The sequence below is a fragment of the Rhyacophila brunnea genome, unplaced genomic scaffold (assembly GCF_057557595.1).
Source record: "Rhyacophila brunnea isolate RB1 unplaced genomic scaffold, BYU_Rbru_1.0 scaffold_32, whole genome shotgun sequence".
Classification (NCBI taxonomy): domain Eukaryota; kingdom Metazoa; phylum Arthropoda; class Insecta; order Trichoptera; family Rhyacophilidae; genus Rhyacophila; species Rhyacophila brunnea.
In genome coordinates, this window is record NW_028232985.1 from 1,665,975 (window position 1) to 1,675,040 (window position 9,066).

Here is a 9,066-nt window from a genome sequence, read left to right on the forward strand (position 1 = left end):
GAAAATATAGGCATGCTATTCTTGCAATATCTGCAAATAACCTTGCGCTATCAGTATTATTATTTGAAATGTGATTTTAATATTCTGAAATACCCTAATTATTATAGCACAATTTTAGACGTTCAAAAATTTCTAAGTAAATTTCGCATGATTTCTTTTCTTCTTCCCCTATAAATGTATGCGCAATAACTGAATTCTTACACTTCTTAATAAAGTCCATATCTGAAATATCATGTATGATCTGTTTTCTCATTGGTGTGGTATTATCATCAATATAGTTCGCAAAATCATCAAAGGTAATTGGATTCCTATAACTATTGTTGTTCTTTCCCATATAATTTTTCAAAGAAGAAACCCCAAAACCACTACGAGTACTTGATAAACGTTTGCTAGCCATATAAATTTCCTTAAAAAATTTTATGTTATTGCCGAATAAAAATTGTGTCGCTGATGTTACTTCGTTGATTTGAAAGCTTTTTTTTTGTTTGATTAACTGAATACAATATGCTTGCTCATCTATTCTGCTTAAAAAATCATATATATCAATAAATCTAGACAGAAAATATACTATTCTATCTATTTTATCACCCTCTAACATATTAAATAATTCATTTATAATTTTTGTTTCATTATTATAGCTTTCAATAAGAAAATCGGATTTAATACTGCTTTCTTGAAGATATTTTGCGGTCTTTCTTAGAAGTTCGATTATACTGTCAACAATTTTGGTGCTTTTTATATTTATTTTTGTCGCTTCAATGGAATTTTTGCCTAAAACCACAAAAGGTGTATCCGTATGTAGATTTTTATGACTATTAAATTTATCTATTATCTGATTGCACAGATGAAAATAATCAACCAGCGCTCTTTTGAGTGATATTTTTTCGTACTCAGACTCACTAAAATTTTGTAGTTTGTCGATATCAATTAAGTCTTTAAAATCATTTTTATCTCTATAAATGCAGTTTTCTTCAATATCTTTAGATGCCAATTTAAAGGATAATCTTATGCAATTTTTTATGATTTCTTTGTAAGAAATATCAGAACAGTCGATCGAGCCATCCATATATGTTTTTAGGCATGATTTTGTTCTCGTAGATGTGGCTAAATTTAAGAATATATGTGCATAAATTTCAAATTTTCTACCTGATGAATTTTCTAGTAAGTTGAATATTCTCTTCATTACTATCATGGAATTATCTCCTTCATCGATATATTTGTTTATGTTTTTTATGTTTTCTGGAAATATAATAACGAGACTTGTCGAATTGCATAAAATATCTTCATCATTGTAAAGTAGTCCTGGAACTTCTGGAAAATAATATGCAGGGTCTCTAATTTCGTCAATTATTCGATCCATATCACCAATCTTAGTTATTTTTTTATTGGACGACTCCATGTTGATTTTTTTGCATTTCGTTTTAAATGTATTTTCATTGATTTCCATATATTTTTCGGGTATGAAAAAATAAGATTTTTCCTTTAATAAATTCAAACACGTATTTTTTGTTAAATTATTTGAAAATATTACCCTTTCTGATTTACTTTTATCTTCCTCTTCTGTTATATTATGTATACTGACACCAGCGTTGGAAATGTTTTGAGCAGTTTCGACTAACTTTCTGCTGTTATTTTCGTTTCTAAGCATTTCCATGATTTTACTGGATAAACAAATGAGTTGAGTTAAAGCAAAAATAAAAATGAAAAAATTACAAAAATAATCTGTTCTCATCTAATACTGTAAATTTATGTACATAAGAACAAAAAATTCAATCTAACGAAGTTTCTATAATCGTTTAATATAAATAAAACTAAAATGGGAAATTGAGATTATAAATTCCGGCTCTAAATATTTCTGTCGTCAGAAATAAAATATTCAACTGGGATATTTTTTCATAAACAATAGGATTTCAAATTTAAATTTTATTTTGTTCGAACAAGATGGAAATTTTAATATTGCATAAAGCTACATAAACGCATTTTGTGTTTTATATCAAAGTGATAAGTCTATTTATAAATTTAACATTTGTAAACATCATAAAATATAACCATATTTTATTAAACATAAATTTTTAAAAAATGCAAATTTTACACATAAAAACAAAATATTTTTTGAGCAATTTAAGTAAATCATAAAATGCACTTTTAAAAAAATTAATTAAATCGCATCTTGTTTTATGCACTAAAAAATATTAGAATAAACTAGACAAAAAAATACTACAAATTTGAAAAAATTACTTAACTATTGTATAACTTCCAAAAAAATAATGTATATTTTTTTCTTTCTCGAATTCACAAAAATTATTCATAGCTTGACATACGTGATAAAATAAAATCCCTTTAGATCTAGAAAACTCATATTTTCATCTATTTTTTTGGTATAATATTTTTGGAATAGCTTTTTGTAATGATTATAAAACGAAAATAATTTTAATTTGAAACATTATCTGATTATATTATTAAGAAATATTATTAGAACTTTGTTTTAAAATATTTTGCAATAATCTATGATTGTTTTATCATATTGAAGTTAACATGATGTTTTTACTGATTAAATAATGTCTTTTGTGCATAATTATGATCAATCTACTTTTTTAAAAAAAAATAACACAAAACTCAGATCTTATAATCTTATATGAAGAAAATAAAATAAAAAATATTTTCTTATCTTATACAAATGAAAAGTTGGCATGTAAATTTCATAATGTTTACAAAAAGCGATTATGCTTTAAAATATAAAATTGTAAATGTTCGATAAAACCCACATAAAATTTTTTTATTGCTTAACCAACAACTATTTTTATAAAATTAAACCATGAATTACAGCATTTTATTTTGCGCGAACCTGGTATGTATTCTTTCAATTCACTGTTTTTTTTAGAAAGTGAATTATTAAATTTTTAAATAAAGTACCATCAATATTAATTTTTTTTCTTTAATCGGCACTTTTTAGTTTACTCTATGGCAAAACAATTAGTTCAAGAAAGTAAAAAATTAATCAAAGAAGGTATATTTTAACCATATTAAAATTCATATTATTACAAATAAATGGATAAATTAAATTATTCTATGTTTGCCGAAATTTACGGCGAAAATGTTAATAAATATGATTACATGATACTATGCATCTTTTAAAACGCCAAAAAAATCAAATGTAGTTTGTGGAATTCCTATAAATTATAAGTTTGCGATAAAATTTAGATATAAAAAGGGGTCATATACAAAAGGAAAACAAGTATAACCAATAGATAATATTTATATAAAACTAAAAACTATTACTCAATTTTATATATATTTTGCTTACAGCTATACAGATTCATGCAGAATTCATGTGATTATCCCCATATAAATCCAAAGTGTTTCTATTCTTTGTGATTCAAAGTATAAATAACAAAAATTTCACTGTTTTATCCATTTTCTGCAGAAAATATCACTATGCGTTGCTCTCCCCAAAATATAGTTTATGTTCATGTTCTTTTTGATTTTAAAAAAGGCGGAATTTAAAAATATAATAAAAAGAATACACAAACTTAAATTATTATCAAACTTTCAAATGCAACAAGCTATCAGTTGCATTATCGTGATAACTAAATAAGCTTAAAATTTACATAGAAGGGGGGTTTATTCGTATTTATTGTTATTAATGATTGATAATAGGGCTTTTCTCGGCAATTGGTTCTTTCAAACATAAGTAAATGCTTTTGAATTCTTAGAACCTCAAAGGGTATTTTTGATACGATCTTAAACCATATAAAACTTATTTGTACTGTATACATAAAAATGCTATAAATTAAAGCATATTATAGTATCATAGACTACAAGTATTTTAGGTTTTTTCAAAAAATGAACATTTTATTAGGCTTCTATTTTTGATCAAATATTCCAAATTAAATAAGATAAATGCGCAACTAATAGATGAAAACGGGATAATAGAAACAAATACATAAAAAATGTGCTATCAAAAAATAATTTGAGATACAATGACGCTTAAGACACAATAAGTGACAGAATTACGTATTATAAATACTCTTAATATAAACATTTTACACAAACTAAATAAATGCAGTAGGTTGAGCTAATTGTAGTAACCATTAAAATATATGTAAAGTTGCTAAGAATTCAATGTATGATATTAGTAATTACATGTTACACACTAAAAAACTAGAAATTGTGTTAAAGTGTAAAAAATATAGATTTCTTTTATGATTATGCCTTTTTATACTACCCTAAAAAATATAGGATAGAAGAAACGAAAGAAAAATAATTTTAATCATCAGCTTAGCTTTAAAATATTAAATAATAAAAGATAATATGTATTGGCTATAATTTTACGGATATATTTATAATATAATAGATACCTATTAAATGTTACATCATAAGATACGAATACATTCTGTCAGCAAAAAAATAGTAAAAAACATAAAATGGTGTGTAATATCAATAAAAACCTCTTTTAAAGCTTTTTTTTGTAGCGCAATCATAATATTAAAATAATGAATATATAATCCACTATTAAACATAATAATTTTGTTAAAAAGGTATGTTTAAAGGCGAGCGTATTTTTTAGATAAATTTTTTTACTGAAATATATATACATATGAAAACTGATAAGGTGATTCAAAGATGTTTGTGTAATATTATAATAAAGATATACATCAATTTGAAATAAGCCTTGAAAAAAAACATAATATATAAAATTTGACCAAACACTGTTCTTTTTTATTTTATTCCATCCAATTGAATTAAATATAGATTTATACATTATATCCATGAAAAAAAAATGTTTATTTGTTGTGTTATTTGGTTACCATGCATTTTAGCATACTTAAAAAGCAGATATGAATAAAATTCATAACAATTTACTGCAAAAGGAAGATTATAATACTAAATTTTATGTAAATTCTTTGTTCTTTATGTGTTTAAGTATATTAAAAAATAATTATTTGAATTGTGAAATAATTCATTAATCATATTTAATATATTAGATAGAACATAACAAATTGAATTTCATAGATTAATCTAGAATCTACTTGGTTCATCACAGTATAAATGTGGCTAGTTTAAATAAATCACATTTATATACAACTAGTAAGGATTATAATAAATTAAAATCTGGGTGTTAACATCATGTGCAATATGATCAATAATAATCTATAAAAATTCGAGAAAGTTTATCAAGTGGATCATATTTATATCAAGAAAAAATAATTAAAAAACCCGGAATACAAAAAATCTATACCAAACCAGACTTCATTTAAGATTCATAAGGTTTTTTTATTAAGCTTTTTCATGAATTCATTTCACTCTATATAAATGATGTGGTGTAAAAGTAAAAAAAAACTAGGAATCAGAGACTTCGAACATATAGAAATTATGGAGCATGCAAAAATAAAAACATAAATAATACATAGTTTTACCGACCAAATATCTTTATTTATGATTTAAAAATTTGATTGCAGTTATTGCCGGCAATGTATTAGAATCGAATGCTTAACAAATGCATAAATCGATAATTATCAAAATATGATTTACTTGCAAATAAAAAACTTTGATTATAAAATGCAATATATCATTTTATGCGTATATATTCACTAAATCTTATAAGCCGCATATCGAGTGGCTAGAAATGCCAAAAGAAGCGGAAAACAGATACAAATAACTCGAATTTAAATTAACTTGAACTAAATAAACCCGAAAAATTATGTGTATAGAAGAAAATAATGGTGAGAATTTATTTAAAATAAGCATAAATATGATCTGATCTATAATTATTCAACATTTTACTTTGCGCAAATGTACAAAGCGAATTTATAAGCAATGTTAGCAATAAATTTAAAGCTAATTTTACCATGATTTTTTTTAATTAGAATAAGTTACTATTTATAGTAATATAGTTAATTAAATATATATTCTAAGAATATAGCAAATGATCGAAATTTTAAATATATGATTGTTTATTATTGTCATTTTTTTATATAATAATGCATTATTCAGGTATACGATCATATAAATATATATCCACAGACAAAAAATAATTATTAAGGCAAGAAACCAGAGTGAATGAGTTTTCTAGAAATAAATTAGAGGTCATGATGCGCTAACTGAATTCTGCTTGCATACAATCGCAGGAATTTGAAATTGAAATATAAGTAATTTTCCTCGAAAAAGGAACAGTTTAAAGAGAACGAAATATTAGGATATATAAATTTATATGAGGATTTCTAAAGCGATGCTATATTTGAGTTGTTAAATTTTATAGAAAAATTCAAATATTCCGCTTATATAGATAGTTATTTTTTTATTAAATACTATAAAATATTATAATATAAAAATCAAAATATTCCGTTTGCATGTATAGTTATTTAATCTATTAAAAATACTATAAAATATTTGATAGAAAAATCAAAATATCGCTTAATAGATATTTATCCAATTTCTTAAAAATACTTAAAAATATTATAATAGAAAAATCAAAAAATTTCGCTTGAATAGATATTTATTTAATTTCGCAAAAATACCTAAAAATATTATAATAGAAAAATCAAAAAATTTCGCTTGAATAGATATTTATTTAATTTCTTAAAAATACTTAAAAATTTTATGTGGAATTTTTTTTTCAAAACACCTGAAATATCATAAAATAATTTTTTTGAACTCTTTTTAAACAACTATATAGATGCATCAAAAATAAAGATTAACCACAATCAATGGAATCTAATATTACGTAAAATTAAAAGCACAACTTCCTATATTTTATTCAGATTTTAATTACATTTATAAGATAAATTTTTTAGGATGCGGAGATTATATCAAAAACAGCTTTTTAGGACAATTATTTTAGATCACATCAATTCATGTATTTTTTTGACACAAAGGGCATGTTTTTTGCTAGAAAAAAACCAGCTTGTATTTTAATTTGCTTTTTCTTGTTAAATAGTATTTTTCAAGTTTGCATAATTTTTGAGAATAACATAATTCAAAATGTAAGAAGCCTGTTAGTATACTCATGATGTGCAGCAAGAGATTCATAAGAATATTTCCTTAGATATTTTGCGCAGTATATATAAATATCTATATTAAAATTGTTTTTTGTTGCTTTTATCAATATCAATACATTTTATTATTTTTAGTACATAAAATTATTTTAATTAAATTGGAGTGTAAAACCACGATTATTCTTAATTATCTGATCTGAAAAATTAAAAAAACAATAAAATCAAAACAAAAGATCACTTCACAAAATTAAATAGAGCAATAAAACCTTTTCAGATCTAAATAAACAATAAATGTTTAAAAGAATGTTTGATCGTATGATTGAGGCGAAATAAATTAAAATTACTGGCCAAAATTCTCCAAATATTTTATAATAATAAATATTTTATTTACTTTTTAAATATAAAACCAAATCCACCTAATTAGATGCATAAAATTTGTATTTATAAAAAAATTAATGCGATTTTCTTGTATTTTTATGAAAGTTATTCTATGTCTATATAGAAGCTTAGTAAATAATATTTTTTTCCAATACATACATAAAATTATATTAAAAAAATGTTTAAATTCATTTAAGATGCTATCAGACTCATTATTAAATTATTAATCAAGCGTATCAATCTTTTTTTTACCAAATAAATTTAATCATAAAAAAAATTTTGTTTAATGCTTTTAGAATGAAAATATTGAGCAAATTTTTACTCTATTGTGGACATTCGATTTAGTGTGGAATTACTTGTCGTTATTGATATGTAATTTTGCAATTATTTAAAAGCTCGAGAAGGTTATTTGTTATTTCATTATGAATTGACCGTGTTTAAAAACAAATATGGTAATTTTGGATACTGAGCAAATAAAATTTATAAAAATATCTATTTATTATAAACCAAAAAACTCCACCGATTTAGCCATTTATAGCTAAATCCCAGTATAAATATAAATTGTTTACAACCCTTTGTCTTCAAAATAATTATACGTGTATGACTAATAAAAGGACAAAACACAAAACGAATTCTTTATTTAAAAGTGTTAAATAACATAACACTATCTTAATCATTTAGTACTGGGTTAATAGTAAAAAATTTTGAAGTAAATAAATTTTGACATATTATTTAAAAATTCGAATAAATTCCATAAAAAAGACACGTTCAAAAAAATATACGAAAATAAATACTATTTTAATTAATTTATATCTTTTCATCTCTGGGGTCTACTTCGTATTTATTTTCATCTTCTGGTAGCATTTCGCTCAATATGATTGTTCTGTAGTTTTCATACAAATCCAAATCAGTTGTATCGACCAGGCTTTCTGCGTGACTACTTAAAATAAGCTCTTTTAAAAGCTGAAAATCACAATGTTCAATATTATCTGTCTCGGCAGTTCCCCAACGATATTTTCTTACCCTTTCCACCGAACAAATAACCGTGAAAGGGATTTTATCTCTCAAACAATTATTGTTTATCCCTCCGCTTGCCTCAATATCAAATGGTTTTATTCCATTTTCTTTCATTTGAAGGCAAATAGACGCCTTTGCCTGGATCTTTTCATCAGCAGTCAATGCGTCACCCTTGGCTATTACTGGAATTATATTTACCAGATTATTAGCTTTCTGGAGAAATACAATATCAGTCTCTTTCATTCCATAAACACTCGGTGCTATGAAATACAATAAACAGTGAATCCTTGTATCTTCGTATCTTGGATTTCTTTTCACTTTGGTCTCTTCAGCCAAATACTTGTCAAATTGGAGTTTTATGAAATTTATAACATTGTTGTGCAAGGGCTCATCATTAAGATCCTTTCCAAACCCCGGTGTGTCTATTGCTGTTATCCTTTTTTGCACACCCTCGCAATCTATGTCAAGCACATACATGTTTATATCATCGGACGTGCCCTTCACTATTTCTTTTCCGAGCAGGGTATTTATGTACGTAGACTTTCCCAGGCCCGACCTTCCAACCACCATAAATGTAAAGGTGCTTCTTCGATGTCTCATCACCATAAATTAGCCCAACTCCATGATATTTATATTTATATTTGAAACATGGTTTTGCTATAATTGAATACTACTG